Source organism: Varroa jacobsoni, unplaced genomic scaffold (genome assembly GCF_002532875.2).
Source record: "Varroa jacobsoni isolate VJ856 unplaced genomic scaffold, vjacob_1.0 scaffold_238, whole genome shotgun sequence".
NCBI lineage: Eukaryota > Metazoa > Arthropoda > Arachnida > Mesostigmata > Varroidae > Varroa > Varroa jacobsoni.
This window is the reverse complement of record NW_019213140.1, coordinates 284,772-305,218: the sequence shown is the minus strand read 5'-3', so window position 1 is coordinate 305,218 and position 20,447 is coordinate 284,772. Positions and strand designations below refer to the sequence as shown.

The following is a 20,447-nucleotide window of genomic DNA, read 5'->3' as shown; positions in this document are numbered from 1 at the left end:
CAAACGTTTCTTTATACACTAACTACAAACTTATGGGGTATTTTGGAAACCTTCATGTTACTTAATGGGTTTAGACCTTGCAAAGAAACACCTTTTGAGGGCCGTTTCCTGCTTACTGGGAGGCTGCAGAATACATCTGCAATGGACTTAGCGCAGAATAGAGGCCGCACGACTATTAAAGGGTTTGTAACTTCAATGAGGATTCTGGAAATGTACATAGATTTAATCAAAATTAACAACTGATTTTCAAAGCGATTTATTTGGTGAGCAATTCCGTCATATGGTCTATATTATTCATACATTTACTATTTATTTTTATTATATTTACATCGACGCGAAAAATCGGAGAATCAAGCTTTCAATGGCAAGGGACAAGTGGTCTACATTTTAAGCTCTGCTAACGATATATAACTACAATTCATGTGAATTAATGAAGTTATTATTTTGAAAAGAAGTTATTGCATTTGTAGGTGACAATAAGTTATTTTGTTTTATGTCTCCTGTCATTGTTCACGACTTTTTCCGATCTTCCCACTAAACGATGTTTTCCAACTGTGTTTTAAATTCTTGACCTATGTAGAACTCAAGGCCACGAAGGTGACTGCCCAGCGAATAGAAAAGTTAGAAATTCATCGGCGGAAGCTTTAGAGGTTATCAAGGGTTCATCAACGTTTCCCATTTGACGTCTATGAGGGCACCTCTAATTATGTTTGTTGTGTGTGGGCCTGCGTTCTAATGAAGCAGAATAACCTGAATGCGGTTATTGAACTTTTTTGTTTTAAAAGCCTGGTTAACTTGATGCAACTGAATCAAATAGACGCGCCGACCATCTGTCCGCTTCGTAGGAAACAACTCCTAATAAATCCGGCTCCCGCAGTCACACCACCAATCGCGAAAGGTAGCCTTTTTTAGATAAAGATTTTGCTGGACCCTGGGTTTTCGTTGCTCTCCTGAAGCCATTCATTCTTTTAACTGGGTTGACGTGTGGACACCACTTCTCATCGCCGCTGATAATTCTGCACAAGCATTATTCATTGTGGCCTTGCTGCTAGGAGATATGTCAAAATTCAGTGTCGAGCCGTAATTCCATGAGGTATTTAAGCTTCAAGTTTCGGTGGAAATCCGAGGGACCCGAAATGGTTAACGACGGGTCGCGTGGCACCAGCCTATCTTTTTAACAGTTTCCGAGTTTTTTGTCGGCACTCTTCCTATAAACGTTCGTTCAGATAGTTTCTATCAAACTCAGACGATCGACTAGAACAAGCAGCATCTTCTAGAGTTCGTAAACCGCGTTCCACCTTGGAAAACAACTTTTAAGCTCTTCTTTTACCAGTAACATCGTCATCTAACACAAGACAAATGTCTGTGGACTGTTTTGGCAGCGTTTTTTTTCTGACTGGAACATCACCTGAAGCATCACTCTTTCCACTTGGAATATTCATCGTTAAGAAGTTGAAGTTACACTTCACACAGCACGGCACCGAAAAAGCGCTTTTAAACGGTATATCAAGGGTAAACGACAATTGAGAAAAGCGCGATAACTTCTTTCTAGCTTCATAGAATTCTCATCTTTATTATGATACAATGTGCTAATACAAGTACGAGAATAGTATATAAAGACTAGAAACAATTTTTATTTCCTCGAATACATCATACACCTTAGCTAAGTAATGAATGCTAAATGTATCTGAAACTCATTTAACACAACCATAAAAAAATCAAGCTTTTCCCAGCCTCCTGTGTGCGCACCAGCCTTGTTCAATTTCAGTTTTCGGCCCGCGAAGGCATATGTAATAGCAAGTGATTGCGGTAATCTGTACTCAAGTTGACTTGTGTTAAGCGGAGGTAACCCGAATGCTTCTGGTTGATCCCATACATTTATCTAGGAACATGCCTATCTTAGTACATATGTATGCATGTGACCTGCAGCCCCAGGGTACAATTCGGCCGGCAAATAAGAAGAGAAAAATTTGAACGGATCGCTTTTGTCCGGATCATTATTGCCGTTCGTCGTCCTCTTTTGCGTTCGTTTGCTGTGGCCTGTTTTGGCTTGTTCTCATCTTCCGTCCTGACCAGTTGGTTATGTTAGGGGTAGGGTCTCGCCTGAACTTCGACTCAAACGATGGTCTTCCTGTTAAACGTTCGGTATTCATAACGGCGCTGGTCTGATGAAACAGAGCTTTCTTTTGCTAATTTTGTTTTGTTCGATGATGACGCCACCACTGCCCATCGAGCTACTAACTTAGCTGTCGGAAACGTTAAAATAGTTGCTCCAGTATATGCAGGTATATGTTTCTACATAGCTGTACGTACATGGAGTATGTAGGCTACGCGCATTGAAGAACGATGTGCGGCCTTCCAGTGTCTACTTACGCAGTCCGCTTTACGGCTTTCTCCATTTCTTGCTCAGTTCCTCGCGCTCTGTTCTTTTCTGCCGTTCTAATAACAGGACCCGGCCTCTCCATCGCTCGTTGAAGTCGGTGATAGCTGTCCTTGAAAGAAGATCAGCGTTTCTGTCACCCAGGACAACATCATTTACGGCAGGCAACAGTAACGAACAACGAATACAGCAACAACCGACAATGGGTGACCCTTTTCTTTAGAAGCGCACATCTCTTTAGTTATGACAATTCATACAATGGACCTGGCTGGTGCGCGCTATACAGAAGCACTCGTTCTATTGGATCTGCATGTCGGTATGCGAAACAGCAGCGTCCTGCCCTTCATGCCTGCGCTCTCCCTCTAATGTGGGGTCCTCCGACGCCAAGGGTAATTGGCGCAGACTCGTCTTCTATGCATATATATGATATGTAGAATATACAGTTTTAGTAGTGAGTATGTTCTTACTCGTCTTGTACGTCTTTCGTACGCATGCACGATGCTGGTTACTGTGTATCTCTTATTCTCTTGTATGCCTTCACCGTCTGTCCATCTGACCAACTACCTTTCCGTCCCACTGAAGCACCGTACATAACGTAATGACCTTTACTGATGCTCTGGCCGCATTGTGATGATGCATCCTTAGAGGAAGGTGCCTACGAATGGCTTTTCTACGTATTTACCTAGCACCAGCCGTTTACTGCGCTGCCTCTTTACTGCCTTGGGAGTGAAGACTAGGATCGTCGTCGTCGTCGCTTTGGCTACCATATTTGCCACTGACTGAGACTCAAGGTACTGAGGGAAAGGAGAAGGCATTTAGGTAGAAGATAATAAACATATGCAACCTTAGCACTGCAGCGCCCGTATTCGTAACTATACGACTAGGCAAGGAGGTACAGTGTAAGCGGCAAAAGTCGCCATAGCTTCACTGGTACCGCCCGCCGCTAACAGCCTACCTTCAGCCGCCGTTGCTGCTACTATTTACTTTTACTTCGTCGTTTGTTGCCAGAATTAGTAAAATACAGAGGCCCGAGCCACGCTATGTGTCTGCGCACGCACGTGCGCAAAGACCCTAACAGACGCTGGCCTACGAGTCCGCTTCCCGTGCGGCTCCTCGTAGCCCCTCTCCCGTGTTGTAGTTCGCGCTCCGATCTACTCCACCGTTCTCGTCGTTGAGTCTACTCTATAGTCTACATACGTACGAATATGCTGGTCCTTTAACACTCAGACGCATCGTGCAGTTTCCGTTTATTGAAGCTGCTACCACTAATGATGCTGACAATCGTGAACGATAGCTACTAGGCCGTGTCGTCGTTTTGTCTAGGAAGAGCCATGCTATGGGCGTATGCGTATCTGGTCATGTTGAGGGCACACAGTTAGCCTTAAAAGATAAGATCATATCTCCTCGATAGCATCGTCAGTGAAGATACTTGTATGTTGGCCATCATGCACGTACACACGTACATGCATACATATGTAGTTGGCAGGAAGTAAAGCTTGAGCCCTTCAGCCCTGTTTAACTTTTCCTCTCACTTTGAGTCTTTGCGCCGTCCCTGCGTTGTGCACTTATTTGTCGTAGGCGGGACGCGCGAACGGATAGACGAGCGATTAGAGGTATGGACGTTGAAAGCAATACAAAAATATCCACATGCTCATCTGCTTATATTCAGAGTTCATCATCGTCGTGATTATCAGCCTATGATAGTTACGAGTATATCGATAATGAGAAATTAAGAAGCACAATTTACCTGCGCATTACGTGCGTAGAATACGACCGGAATCCACCGATATTAATAAACTATCCATCCGTGAGCGATGGGTATATGTGAAGGTGTGTACACATCATACAGGTGAGGTTTTGAAAAATTAGATAAACGGTGCAAAAAGATGAAAGAGATCAAAATCTGGTTATCTGACAAACCTGAAAGAGCTTCTTGCCTGTTTCTGATATGGGGGATACGTTGTTGTAGATACCAGAAGGGCGCGGGGTTGTATTAGACGCTGCGGGACCCGTGTCTTTTTGATGCTGTTGATGAGGAGTAGACGGCGACGAGCCAAGAATGAGAGATCTTTGGCCGTAATGCGGGCAAGACAGGTGTATGATCATGTATATAGATAAGCATATAGCTGGGTCGTATATTAGCGATGACATTATAGAAAAGCAAGCGATAAGAACATTGAAAATGACTAATGGTAAACCCCAAGCAGGTTAGCAGACCCGCGGCCGAGACGATTGATAAGTTTGTGTCAGTCTGTCAAAGAGAAGTTTGCTTCCGTCCACAATTTTTCTATATCGAAAATGGAGGAAGACGGACACATTATAAGAGACATGATAGGCTACTAGATGTCTATTAGTTACGCACTGGTATATTGTACAAGATAAAAAAAAAAACACTATATTTCAGAACATCCAATACTGGTCAAATACACCAGCAAATGTATGTTTAGCTATGGCAAGGACATGATCCTTCATAGGGGTATTCCATGAATCTGTGAACTTATTCGTGTTGAGGTTCACTCAAAAATGTCTACTTTGTTCCATATCGATTCTGCAACCAGTATGCACATATTTACTAATTCATGTTTACAGTGTCGACGCATCCACTCTAATAATCTCTTTTGTTTTATTGAACGTTTCATACGTTGCTTCTGTCTAGCTATGATACGCTGTTATACTCCAAAAGCTTCACTTAGCTAAATTCAGTTCTCGTGGCCCCAAATTCAGTGAGAAGAGCGCGGGGCGTACCAGATGCAGCTGCTTTTATAACCTCGTCCCCTGACTGACTCAGTACGACACCTACAGCCGTGGCGCAAACCAGTACTGCTTCGCCAACAAAACGAGCTCCCCAAACATGTCAACTACGTGGGTATGTATGTAGAGTAAATAAACGGGCACCTTATAGAGTCACGCCGGGGTCAGCTACAGTTCTTCGATCGCTGTGTAGTATCTCCGGCGTTGGTGCACGGCTGACACCGATGATGACATCTAGTTGCTTCTATACTCATTTATTTGAACCAATAAACGAACGATGGTCATAGCATTAGGGGGGCCGCTGTGTCCCCTCTTAACCGTTTCAGTCGTTGCTCGTCGAATCATATTAATGGGAACCATTTTATAACTCTCTTGAACGACCCGCGCCAACGGCAGCATACGGTCATTCGCATACCGTTAATGCATCCTATCCAGTGGATATGGATTGGCCCGTTGGGTATACAACCGAAGGATCGTTGCTACAGGTGTAAGAAGATCAGTAACGTGTGCTATTGTCCAATTGAAACTAAAAAGTTAAATGGAAATAGCGACGGTTTCATCACCTGCAAAAGGATAGATAGGCCGTTCGGTTATCTCCCAAAAAGCCGTTGTATGACATCTGTCTCTCTGCTTGGGATCGTCGAGGCTGTTAAAGGGTGTCGCTCCCCGCCTTCCCGATCGACTCGATCAACCTTATGCAACATCTCTTTCTCCCTCTATCTGTTTCTCTCCATATATATATATATATATATATATGTATCGCATTATGTCAAGCACAGGCACAGATATAACTCCGCAATCTGTTTCGTATGTAAGGAAAGGAAACGTATGCGTCTCGTCGTCGTTCGACGATTTTCAATAGTGTTAGCCACTATAAGACTCAAATTAAGTTTTGTCATACGTAGGTCCTCTTGTATCTTAGGAAGATGACCAATCCCACTGTTGATTGCTAGCGGGACAGGCAACGTCAGTCAGTGTTACTTTGTCAAGATTATCCAGCCATGAGTTTTAATGGGCCTCGCGTTTGCTCCTCAAAAAACAGACTGCTACCGACTGCATCATCGTCAGAAGTCTGAACCGTCGGCGTTCGGATCATCTGTGCCTCGTGCCTTTCGATTCAGTCGCCACAACGCTACAGGTGATAACGCGTGCTAGTTTTTAGATTAGACATAAAAATACGGGACTTCCGTGAAGATTGTAAAAATCAAACTCGTCAGTTACTTTTATGGCTTGTTAACAAAAATCCTTATATGTTTCGCATAAGATACAAGGATGCGCCAACCATGTATGGTGGAAAAGCACATGATAGTGTAAGGTTACTGAACCATAGAAATTATTCAAAAGTTATTCGATTACCTTCGATATAATTTAATTACTTTTTACTATATCCGAATTGTCAAAAGATCGCAAGTCAGTGTCTTACTACTAAATAAATATATCCAGCATACTTGTTGGCGAGCTTTTGACTATGCACGTAGCTCATGACGGTAGAAATAAATATGAAAGCTAATTTCTATAACTGTAATTACGAAAATCTGAGCTTCATGTCCTATTACGTGCAACTGTTAGCGTAAACCAACTGGGACGACCTGTAGGTACCATCGTTGGCTCCACGTACGTTCGAAGTGACGTACATGACAATTGTGACATGGCACTCACCTTGAACGACGTCAGAATCAAGCATGGTTGCTCGATGTCACCGGGCTCGGCGAACCAATAGCCGCAGCAGCGTCGAAAAGGACGAGAGACCTACTGCATTTCTGTTCGTCGGCCTTCTTAATTTTGATCAACGAAAGGACACGTCCTCACGCGAGGCCACCTGCCTCGTCGATGGCCTGTTTCGCTTGTCTTGCTACCCAGGCTGTTCTTGAAATGTGACAACCCATTCGAAAGTCCCTCGCGCCAACGTGTGCGCCGGAAGCATAAGACACAGCGCAGACGCTCAAGAATATCTCTACCTAGCATTGAATAATGCTTGATGATATATGGGCGGATATGTAAAGAAAGAGTACGTTGAAGGACATCCCGCTGTTTTGCGTCCCGTTGAAGCGCATACGTGTACGTTGCGCACGGAACTGATTCTCTCCATGCCAAACGCGATGAATCTCATTTCGTCCGAGGAACAATAATGCCTGTCTCTAGAATGTACAACGGTACGTCCATATGAACATACGTTATTTATTCTGCTATATACTATGTGTCGATGTCAGGTACCTCAGTTCCACGATTCGGCTTGTGCGAAGTGTTTCTACTGACAGGTGTAGGTTCCAAGCAAGAAAAGGGCTAGAATTGTACCCAATTGTTGTATCTTGTGTAATTTATTTTCCCATTAAAATCGGTCAGGCTAATTGGGTCAGCACAACACTAAGTTATTTTTTCGATGAAGAACAGACAACTGTTCGAAACATCCTATTTCATCTCTTATTGCTAACTCTTTACGCCGGTTTACTTTATTTTTTTTTTTTACGATGTCTTCATTTTACAAAACGGTCGCTTTACGTCTACAGATCTGCAACAGTAAGCCCAGCTTTAAACGGCGCTAACACAGTCACCAACAAAGAACATATATATATAGTTTGTCTGTCTTTCTTCTTCTCATTTTTCTTAATAGAAAACTTTGCAACGGACGAGAGGCAAATAAATTTTCACGGAATAATTTCGAATTCGAGGATGGCAGAAAATTAGTTTTTCTCGAGACTGCGACCGGAAAAATAATTACCAGCGTAAGAAAGATTTAGTTAAACACATACAGCCATCGTTTCATGTTTCATAGGTAAGTATTCACAGAGAGTACCGCCGACGTGGTGTCGTACCGATTTCAGGATCCCTTCAATTATTGTCTCTATATAAATGCATGTGATATATATACGTGCATATAGAGACGATATCTTTTCCATCTAAAATAAACGCTTTGAAAAGAAACGCTCGAATATTTTCCGCCAACTGGCTCCAACACAGGAACCTAAGCAATGTCTGTCATATGTTATCTTCGTGGGAATTTTCCAGACGCTTGAGCATGAATTATCATCTAACATTTCGCATTTTTCGTTACATTAAATATACAAACGTACCACTTATCTATTGGATAGCGGACATGGTCTCGCAAGTGCATCCGATATGGTGTAGTAAGCCAATGTCAATGCACAAATTATTATCAAAAATAAGCACAAAGGTTATTTTCGACATGTTCGCTGCGGTGATACGGGTTGCCGTTGGTACTGTTGCAGTTGTTGCCTATCTGTCTCGGTGGCGGATTTGGAATATTGAACTTTTCTATCACCAAAATGGTAACGAGGCATTTAACAGTTGTATTTAGCCGTGCTGAAAAAAAAGTTGTAGAAAAGCGGCTTCGATTAAAACCCCTCTGATTTCAAGCGGAAAATCCTTCGTTATGGTACGCGTTCGATCATATATGATAGCGTACAATACGATGCGCTGCTGGTGATAGATATACGATTCGGTAGTTATTTCTAGCAAGCAAGCAAGCAAGCAAGCAAGCACTGCTGTGCAGAGTGTGCCTTGTATATCTGTGCGTATCGGCACACGCATGTGCTTCCAGCCAGGACTAATAACGCAGTAAATATAAGTTTCATACGATTGCCTCGAAGACGGGCGATCGAAGCAGTAGCCCATATGAGAGTTTGGGTAATCACTATGGATTACTGAAGAACGATTGGTTGAAGAACTGTCCCTGCCGTTAGCGGTTCGATTGGTTCAGGTGATAACAGCAGTGGTTATGTGAGATAAACGAATCCAGTCGTTTCCAGTGGTTTCGTTGATTCCTTCTCGATAGATTGATCTTCCAGTAGACACTTCCACTTCTGGTTCTCCTTTGGATATGACACAATAATAGTAGAAACAATAACGATAACAGTCGTCACGCGCTCTTCTTCGTCGGATGAAAGCAAGACAGAAAGAGAAATTGACTATCGCCTGTTGTCAAAGCCAAAAAAGCCAGTAGAGCTACTGCAAAGCGGCTGAGTGCGTTTGTAAACATGGCCTCCTCTAGTAATAAAGGTACCTTCGGAAACGATCTTATCAACAGGCAACAAGCATAACGAGCATCCAGCGCAAACTGAAATATATCATTGATATAAAAACCATAACTACCGTCCCCTTTACGCTGCTGCTATCAAGCGCATGCTACATATCGTGCTGATGTAATACGAACGTTTGTTAAGTAAATAAGTGTACGGTAAAAAGTGTTTAATGGGAAAGTTTAATAAACTAGACCATTATAACAGATGTTAGGCGTGCTTTACGAATACGATGACGTTTGAGTTTCTTTAAATTTCTCTTTTTATAAGTAATTTTGTTTTTTTTTTTTTATTATAATGCGCTAATATTAGAAAACGTGAAATAAAAACAACTATCCTAAAGGTAAGCTAGCTCCAAATTGGCTACTGGCTTTTTTTTTTTTTTTTTTTTCGAGAAGTGAACGCTGGCGACAACCATTAAAATGCAATCGGTAATGGAAAGTTTGTTATTCTTTTCTCAAAAGACCTGATTCCTTGTCTATATATGTGCAACGTAAATAAGTTTTCACGTTATTAGGACCTTAGTCGGATCTATAGTTAATGAATGCATAGAAAGAGCAGGCTTGTTTACGTATGGCCTATTGTATGCTTCTATTGTAAACTATTATATTAATACGCCGCTTAGCGATCGTCCTATTTAATTTTGAAGTAGTATCTGAAAAATAATTTATCTTAAAACTTGAGGCCAAATGAAAAACCGCAACCATAATATAGCTATTCAACAGGCGTAGGCGTAGGTACTTTAACACTTCTAATGGAAGTTATCATACTCCATAAATCGACAGAAATTCAAATCAGTAAGAAAAAGATCAAAAAGTCGTAATCTAATTACTACACATAAGCTAGCAAAATCCTTAAACACGAATTGTCAAGGCTTCTTTTCGAATACTTTCCCTTAAAAAGAAGAAAAAGTTTTCATTTGAACTTCGTGACCACGCTAGTTCCCGTTTGAGGATCAATCCCACACGAAGCAGTCTCGCCGAGCCCGACTCCGATAAACTATCGAACATTGCGGAACCTCTAATCTCACGCACCGATGAGTCGTGAGCGTAGTTTTATCGTCCTTTAGAGCCACCTCTACCTTCATCAAAACGACAGTCAAAAACTTGTCAGATTAAAGTTAATCGAACAATGAACTAAGCAGGTTCGAACACTGCCAGCAGAAAATCACTGATTATCTCATTTTCAGCTATAAAAATACGGACCCGCCTGGTTTTTCAGCAAGGGCTACCATTTTACCGGGCCCCGTGTGGCTCCAATATTCTGTTCAAGTGTTTTTTATCGACGTTATTAGGCGTTCCCGCTTTCAAGTGGAACAAAACAGTTCTTGTTCAATCTAGTTCTAGTAACTACAACGCAAGTAAACGCTGATCTATCTATCTTCATCTTGGACACCACACAACAGGCATCCACCTATAGAAACGTACCTGACGCAGACTTCTGCAGTTATTCAACCGCCTTGATGTTAGCTTGCACATTTATCTCAACCTCTGACACAGTTTTAATGGAAGCAGAGATATGTATCAGAACTAGAATCATCGATATCAGCCTCCGGTCTAGCCAGGAGTTACCTATTATCTAACTAGCAATTTCTGCCTATCTACGGCCACGAATGCTGCTGGTGCCGCCTAAGCAGACATTTGTCGGACAATAGGTAGTCTATGAGGTGCGCGCTCGTACGAATCCGCACAACGAACATATCTGCCGAGCGAGACGAGCGTCTCGCGTGACTTCCGCGCGAGTGTCGGGGCCAGGCCAGGCCAGCACCAGGCGAGCGACAAGCCAATGCGATTTTCACATTTCGAGCAACTGCAAATCGACTATCGTACGCTCCAATGTGCGTGTGCACGTAGTAGACATGCTGTTCACAATAGGTATATGAAAAGGAGTACATTCCTTCCGCCTCCTTTCTGACGCGTAGTCCTACCATGGCCCAACAGTGAATGTGTGACGAGAAAACAAAAGCAGACCGCTGTCCGTTGTTCGCGATCCTGGCAACACATCCAAATACAAACCTAGGTTTTAATACTCTGCGATAGTCTCAGAAGTAGGCAGTGTGAATCGCTCTGATACTTTTTTGCTGCGATTTTTGCTCGGAATCAGTAAATGGTGCGATTGATGTGGTAACACATTGGCTGTTCCTTCGTCGCATTCAACGAAGGAACAGTTGAGTGTACAGCGGTACGAGATCAGTTGCATTAATCCATTTCCAAATGTACGACGAGTGCAGCACAGCCAACATTCACGGCCAGCTATCCCGATAGCACTCGATGTTTCCTAGATACGTACACGATCCTTTTAGGGCTCTCTGATTTGGTACAACGCCCACCTCTTGCCAGCAGCCAAATTCGTTCCATAGTTCAGCGTAGTAGAATATAGTGGTTTTAGCTTCTTACGAGCCGACCGAGTAATCAGCGAACCGATCAGCATCTAATATGCGGCCAGTTGCTTCATAGTAGAAGTTTCCTAGGCTCTCTTGGGAGAACGCATGTGGTAGTGTGCCGCTAATTTCTACGCACACATTGCTGTATATAGTATAATTATACACTGTGATTTTTTCAGACGTCGTATACAAGTGGTTGTATCGCCCAAGTCTTGTAGAAGCATCGAACAGGGGCTATTTTGAACTAAATTCAAACGTATCTACTGTTCAACTATTCTTCGAAAGTTTTAACCGTTCATATTCAAATTAAATATATATATGAATTAATAGAATGGTCGTTAATAACTTTCAGTCTATGAAACAGGGTAGTAGTAGTACACTAGATCGTTAGATAACGGAGTTCGACGCGTTTGGCTCACTTAAAGTGTCCATTACGCGATATCGCGGTAGCGGTTTATATGGTAAATACAGTTTGTAAACTGGGTGCGTCTTCACATTTAAAAGTGACCGTTGGACCTTATCATTTGCCAGTAAACCGGTTGGACGCACCTAGCTTTCTCCAATGGCACGACGAAACGGCAACGACAATGAAATGAAAAAGCGATCTATTTACCTCAGCTTTCCATTTGAAGTATCGTAATACGAGGCTAATATTTTCGTCTGGAATAACGACCACAGGTAATTGTAACATAATTATAAACAATAATCTATTGATAACTGTAAGCCAGCCTTCTACGGCAGGGTATCGCACTTTGTTGTATGCATAGAAGGCAAATGTTTTGAATAGGACTCGTACGTAGGTACGAGGCCAACGCTGCTCGCTAATAATTTATTGTGGCTATAAGCGTTCTATGCTACGTTAGTAAGTAGAGTGGGTAGATACTTTGTCAAGAGCGTTTCTTTCTCAAGTATTATTATTGAATACCGGAAGTTGACGCAATAGCACTACCTATATCGCATACCGTGAGTCCTTTTAGGTGTTTACGCGAAAAATCTTATGGTATATGGTGTCATTTGACCGTTGTGAAATCTCAGTTATTATCTTTCGTTCGTCCTTGTCAGACTTCGAACTTGGCCTATCCTGCATGTCCACCAACGACACCACCCCCATCAATACCAGCTTACCCCCTTTCGTTTATTCAGTTTTTTGCAGAAAACTGCTTCTGTTGCATGTCTCCTGCCCGATCGTGTGTAGCTGGCGGGAACAGTCGGAGACGCAGGACAGACCCTTGCACTGCTCTCATACACATTCAGCTGCTCGTACAGAGGCGTCTTCCTACATGGAGGAAGTTGGACCTACAGCACTGATTGCATGCGCATCTCTACAAGCGATCCGAGCCGTTTGATAATTGATAGTCCGATTTCGATCCGCTCCAGACAGAGATACGAATACTAGCTAAGCTGGTGCCCTGTCCTTCCTATAGGCCTCGTCCTACGGACCATCGTCGACGACGGTTCATTGCCAGAGCTGGCAGAGCAAACTCTATGATTTAGTTGAAGGATAAACTGAAAGAAATGTAGGTACGAGCAATAGAGAGCAGCTAGTTGTATATAACCGACGGGTTGATCACCCGTGACTTCTGCCAGCATCTCCCAGGCGCTTGATACGAACATCGCGATGTCGACGCTGTTCTCAATGCTGGTCCATCACCGTCTGGTAGACTAGAGAAGAGTCTCGGAAACAGCAGAAACCATTGATTGATTAGACTAATCTGACAATCCAACCTAATTGAAATCGCATGAGTTTGAGCTTCGTCGACAAACGTTCACTACAAAACAACGTAATCGCGCTCGTAATGGATTAAACTGTAATCAACTGTTTAATGCAACCAGACTGTTTAGCATAATTACGATTTATATTATAGTTGTATGTTTGCTTTTGATATATCTGTAATAGAGATGTGTTAACTCCTTCATTTTTACAAAAAGAACGCATTTTTCGTTTCATAATAGTCTTAAACGCAGCGAAAGAGAAAAATTTATATATAACTTATTACGAAGCGGTTTCGATTTTAAGGTAAATTTTGCTATAGATATTTTATCTATCTGCTTGCGAAAGTATTCGGGTAGAATTGCTACATCGAAACGTCGTAGTTCGTAAATACAGACCTCTGTGTGCAGTGACCAGTTATCTGCCGCTAGCTCGATACGGATCGAAAACCTTGCCTTATTGTTAGGTAGCAGAGCGCAGCTTTTTATCAGGCTATGGAATATCGCGCGTAATCGTTCCTCTACGAATCACCTCAACGAAGATGGTCTTTGCATTGGTTCACTTTCTGCTGGTTTTTCTCTTTCTTTGATGACGCATTGCTATCCAGGGAGTTCTCTTCGGGGCCGTCACTGCTCTCGGAACACAGAGCAGAGACAAGGCACTTACTGCTATTTTTTTTTAGTTCGTTTCAGAGTTTCCCGTTTCTCGTCGTTCCTGGAGTTATTTCAGTCTGGCAGATCGCTACCGGAGCAAGTCCAATGTCTATTTTTTCAGTCAGAAAGGTCCTTCTTCTTATGTTTTAGAAAGATACGTAAATAATCCTCTTATACAAAAAGCACTGCTGCATTCTATGGCTGGTGAACGTTATGGTTTGGCGCATCGTAATGTACAATGATGAAGCTAATGTAGTATGATACATGTCCATAAGCCGTAGAGCTAAACCAGAACACATTAGGAATTCGGCAGACACGCGTATTTTCAGAGAGCACATGATACAGGTACACAATGTAAACGGTAGTGCTCTGTAGGGTACAACGCACGAGAATCATGTACCGCGTCTTCTAGACGTGAACAAAAAGTACTACACGGTGCCTGCCCCTCGACTAGTTCTTGCGAACGTCTCGAAGATTTGATGTTTAATGGTAACGTTAAGCACGCACACAAAGATAACTTCGGTCTTTTGCTAAACCTGGGATAGGCTGAAGTGGTCGGAGAGCTCTAAGATACTAGTTTGAGACAAAACTTCAATAAGTCATTGTTAGTTGTTCTTATAATGGATATCCTAAACGCTGGAGAAAACAACCATCTTCACACACCGAAACAAATGCCACTGCGCGGGCTTGAAGCGCTTCTGCTCGTCTATGCGTGAGCAAGGAACTCATTCCCGGATCGGCTTCCTCCTCCCGATCCAATCATAGCCGATAGTAGTCGACTGCAACGACAGAATTCTCTGGGCTAAAGCGCTCATGTCCACTCGTCTGCCCTACAATGCATTTGAAAATAACAACCTCTGCACTGGCGTTTTCATGTATAAATCCTATTGCCAGTTACATTGTTTAGGACCGAACGGCGTTGCGTAAAGCGTCCAGACAACTAGAATAAGTCAAAACCAAATCAAGAGGCTAAAAAGGACAGATTCACCTCGTGCTCATACGACTTTCGTAGATATCTGCTGCCTTATGATTATCAGTAAGAATGTCTAATGGAACGTTCCATTTGTTATATATAAGTTCCATTTATAAGTTGGCTTAAACGTATCGCATGCGCTGCAGCAACGCTATAAACCACAATTAATATTTTAATTTGTCACTTCGGTTGACACTCACATATTCTGCAATCAAAAATTTGCTATTTGACTAGACAGCCTCTCTAGGTAACAGTGCTTCATTTCCCTAACTAACCTAGAGAATGGCTTAAACTTATCATTTGGGGGAATATAAAAATCAAACTGTATCATCTAAAATGAAACGGAAACAAAAATCATCTTGATTACAAAAAAAAACACAATTTACCAGCGGAGGACCGCACTGAACAATAACATTCAGTCACCAACAACGGCCCACCATAATCAGGCCATTAGTACCTACTGTAACTTTGTGAAAGTCGACCAAGTGTTTCGAAGTAGTGATGACAGACCGATGGCCAATATTGTCATTAAAGGTTAATATTTATGCAAATTCTGACAGGGACAACACAACGGACCAATAACGGACGGCGCTTGCTAAAGCATTAGGCCAAATTCACGTATTGTAGGACAAGCTAGTGAAAACCGTTGCGCTACGATTGTTTTCACCCGTTGGTGAAAATCGTAATGAACAAGTGGACTCAATGCAGTGTACATGTACAACGGATAGTTATCTAAATTCAGTAAACGAAAAATTGGAATGTATGGAGTGAGTATTCGACGAGTCACCTCAAAGACTAAAAGCCTAAGGTTCTTTTGTGATGCTTCACACGTGTGGTACAGCTCAAATTGTAGCTAGGAGAAATAAACAAAATATGATGATCAACACCTACAACGATTTCCTCTGTTCAACCCAATAGTAGAGCATGCACAGTCGTAATAAAAACAATAAAAAAACATAGCCCTTGAGACATTCCGGTATAATCTGGATTTATCCCCTACCCATCAGGCCAATAATTAAATATTTTGAAACAAAGAACAGTTATCAACAAGCCATTATGTGGATGAAGACTTCTTATTATGGTAGGGTTATTCAGACAAGACTTATTCCATAAGTGATCCAATTTCCGCACACGTGATCTAAATATAAACAACTGGTCCTTGATACGATCTCTGTTTACCGCAAGCTAACCGGTTGAGAGAACGTTTATCTCTACCAGAAAATAATTATAAAAAGCATTTTACGAAGTTCAATTGAATTGAGTGTATCTATCGATTTCGTTGAGCCTTGACCCAATTATTGCCTGCGGCAAGAAATCCATCAGTAGCACTTGACGACATACACACTTACAATATCCAGCGAAACCAAGCCATATGGCTGTGTCTTATTTGACCTTCTGAAAGTCGCAGTTCTATGGACCATTTCACACACACACACACAGATAGAAGTATACCTAATCGTAGCTCTATGCAGATTGTGACTAGGAAACGTTAGGATTATTATCATACGGCTACGTTGTAGTACACATGAGATTAAATGTCCGCCTTTTACCGTTTTCGATGTCCCTCTCAACTATAAGAGACTGTTTGAGAGAGAAACCTATAGTTTTAGCGAATTGAGTACGGCAGTGAAACGAATGGGAAAAGCGGTATGTGTCAAAAGTGTAAGAGTCCTTTCGAAGTCCAGCTCTAATCATTTCACCCTTTGAGATTGTGGTAGGTAGGTAGGTAGGTAGGTAGGTAGAGCAGATGGGCGCACTCGAGTGTGTCTAAAATGCGCTTAAAGCGGCGCTTAAGCAGACCTTATTCTTTCTAGTAAAGCAAGAAGTCTTTCCATTTTATACGGCGAGTACTCTAGTCGCATAGGACCTGAACTGGGTGTACCTCGGACAGCTTTCGTTCGCATCGAGTGATGATATTGAAGTGAATCGCGCGAAAGAAACGTGTTAGCAGTCAGATGCAATGTACCGTAAGTTATTGAAGCTCTATACTATAGAAGCGAAGCAAGGACGGAATAGGACCACTACATTGCATATCTATAAGTAAGTACCAGTATACATGTGTAGGCACCTCATAACTTTGCTCGAGACTGACCGTATTTGAGTTGAGTTGTACTAGAGAATAGCTCGTCTGTAACTTTATTTTCTCTACTCTACCAGCTACAACCTCCCGGGCACACTGCAGAGTTGAGTAACATTTACTAGTTACTGTGTATTGAACCCTAGTACTATATTCTTGATTTGCAACTAGTACCGTGCTAGTAGCAGAAGAAAAGTTCTGAGCTGAAAAGAACGTATCCACGCGAAGCTTGACTCTCGGCAACGACCCTACCTAGAGCCAAATCTTGCGTTCCATAATTCACGATCACACGAAATGTAGCAACATTCACGTATGTTATAGAATATACATGTACGAAGTATAAAGCTTAAAAGGTAGAATAGCCCCACTTTCTGGGGTCGTCGCTCCGTACCGATCGGCGGCAATGTATATGTATATATACATGTTCATGTATGAAATACACGATGGCAAAACCGCAAACGACCGTCACAGCAGCCGTCGTTCGTTAGCTTAACATCTATTGTAGCAGATGTAGCCATATATACCACCATCACTGCCATGTATTACATGCGTATGTTTAGTTTACTCTTTGTTGTCTACAAGCAATTAATGTTTACTGGCCACATAACCTTAATTGATGTTTAGCATCATGACGAAGATGGGTAACAGAGCAAAGGCCTGTAACCACAATATATTCTCTATCTATCAACATATGCAAGATGACTAGCGTATCCTATTTGGCAAAATATAATCGGAATATAAGGCTACACTATGGTCAGCTTGATTGTTTTTCATTCGCTTATTGTTAATATTACCTATGGTTTTACTGATATGAGTCGGCCATAGAAGTTCAGGCTTTGTATTTGCGACAAATATAAGCGAGAATGCCATAAAAAATTAATATAACCAGTTATGTTCAGTTGGCATCATTCAATCAGCTTATATAACAATCCCCTTTCAGGCAACGCTCAGGAGAGTGAATGTCGGACAGGTAGATGAGACCTGTGGCTAAGAATAGCTGCTCGAATGGATAGAATATCCTGAATAGGTCACCGCCAAACACAACGACGTTAATTAGCTATTTTAATTTTATATCTAAATTATACTACACACTCTCCTAGTGCACGTTCTTCCTTCGTAACCTTTGCGTTGTACAAACGGTCATGTTTAGGTAGGATGGAGTACACTTACTTTGTATAGTAACTTGCACTTCGATAGCAGTTGGAAACGCGTATGCCGTAAGGAGATGATTATCATAAACGACAACAATGAAATATCCGTTTTTTAAAGGAAGAAGGCATGATGAAATGTGGCGAGTTAACTGGACGTAGAAGCTCCTGTTCGTAAGAGGACGGCGGACATCCGAGGTCGGCCATAAATTGATCGCAGCTCTGGATATGCGAACGAAAATAGCAATGAGTACTTGCTGAAACGAATTTAGTATAGGAAGCGAATCTCAGCCATAAGAACGACATTTAATAACTTGGGCTGTTTGTTGTTCGAAGGCGTTAAGATTTCCCACTTGTCGTGTCTCGGAAAAAGGAAAGGGTGTGCTATGAATGTCTACGTATGTACGTATAATATACGACGGTACCTATGATTTTTCTAATGATTCGTAAAATACACGAAGCTTTGCTTTAACGTAACGCGCATGGAAATATTCAACAGAGTCCGGTGCTAGGCATAACTCTCCAACTGAAGCCTCCAACTGAGTTTGATGTAAGTTATTGTAGCTTCTGTACGTGCTTTCCGTGTGACCTGAACAGACAATGAGCCATGTGCTTTGACTGTGTATGAAGCGTTCAGGCAAAAAACAGGGACCCATTAACAGAAAGCTTGTCGGGACGTTCAAGTTAGCGTCACTCTATCCTTCACATCTTTTCGTCTCTTCTACTCTTCTATGCGTTGATAGGTTCGTTTGCCGGATCTGTTCGTCGTTCCGCCGTAGAATGAAGGAGTGTTTAACTAACTATTCCTGTGACTGCCACTCAGTGGTAAAAAAAAAGCTAATTTAGAAATCTCTTTTGGTCTTCTTTTTGATTTTACCTTTAGCGTCCATTCTCGATGGTGGCCTGCTAGGGGTAATGATTACGTGGGGGGGAGGGGGGATTAGGACGATAACAAACAAACAAACAGCATCGTGTACGCGCGGCTACTCAAGATCACGAAACAATTAAGAGGAGGGAAAACATTTCGGAGAGATTAATCCGTCTGGACATCTGCACTTACTAATTTGAACTTCTAAAACAGCATTGCTGGAATTTGATGACAACCAAATAGACTGCTAAATATAAATATATCATAATGAACCTTCGTTACCGTTTTCATTAACGAATATTTTTTACCCTGAGATCAGCGTTATGGCCAAAAAAGTTCAATTACACATCCATTTAGCTCTGTTCCCGTCAAAAATATATCCGCTCAACGTAATTGGGGATGATGAGGCGTTTCAAAGAGGCACCATTTTAGAAGGATGAGAATCGATCTGGAGGCACAATAAGACGAAGGATTGAGACGGAATCTTAATAATAGAACACACAAGCCAACGGAATCGCTGTCAATACAAGCCTCATTGTCAGCATGGATGGCGTCAGCAACAACAGATGGATGGTCTAATTGAAAAGTTGGGGGTGGCTAAAGATGGATTAGTCAGTGCATGCGGTAACGCTCTCTTGTCCTACACGGAACCACGCTCGGGCCTTTCCTCTGCCGCTAACCGACCATTTAAGTAGTAACCAAAGACAAGCTTTAAGCGTTCCTTAGATCACTTAGTTTCTTAGGTCTCTTAGTTGTTACTGAAACATTTGAGAAATATACGCGCTGTTCGATCCTGTCAAATCGAAAGTATTCCAGCACTCTACGGTTAATGTTGCTCTCGTTCAAATACAAAACTGTACCATATGCCGCAGACGAAATCCTTATTTGTGCTATTTTCAAAGCGTTCTTCCGTTGAGAAATGATAGGTCATGCACTTACACATGATTCGATTACCACACCCCACGAAAAAAATCGGACTGGGGCGACTGTTCCGTCTACGCGTTGCGTGTATAGAGTGAACGCGGGGTGGTAATATGTCGGCTATCCTGGCCAAGGTTCGAAGAAATTACTTTAGGTTAAATAGTGATTCAGTTAAATCATCCAATCCGATTCTTCTCTGTTGAGTTCAATGAGCAAGTAGTACGGGCTGTTCATGCCGATTGTCATTAGAAGCTAACCGGAGACGACACGACGAAACGTTCGAAGAGAAAGATCTAGCATTATTGTTGTATCAACAGACGATTATGAACCCCCTATTTTAGTTACTCGAGTACTACTGAGGTGTATGAATAGATAGGTATTAGCATATACCGACGCAGAACCGGAACCATGTATCATTCCGATTGGCTGGGACATTACGGCTATTGGCTTCGGACACTTATGTTCAATACTTAGACGAATATCGTATGCTCGGATACGTACAACGCCTGCCCCCGTTGGCCAGATCAGTAACATGAACGTACAAT

General features: G+C 42.2%; 1 long non-coding RNA gene across 1 annotated transcript in view; it reads right to left on the bottom strand.

Moving 5' to 3' along the window:
- The window catches only part of LOC147753770 (uncharacterized), a 24,737-nt gene extending 8,335 nt beyond the window's left edge, over positions 1-16,402 (bottom strand). Inside the window, exon 1 of the long non-coding RNA XR_015310166.1 lies at positions 16,238-16,402. This is a non-coding gene — a long non-coding RNA (uncharacterized LOC147753770). The remainder of the gene's footprint in view (positions 1-16,237) is intronic.
- Positions 16,403-20,447: the final 4,045 nt, after the last annotated feature.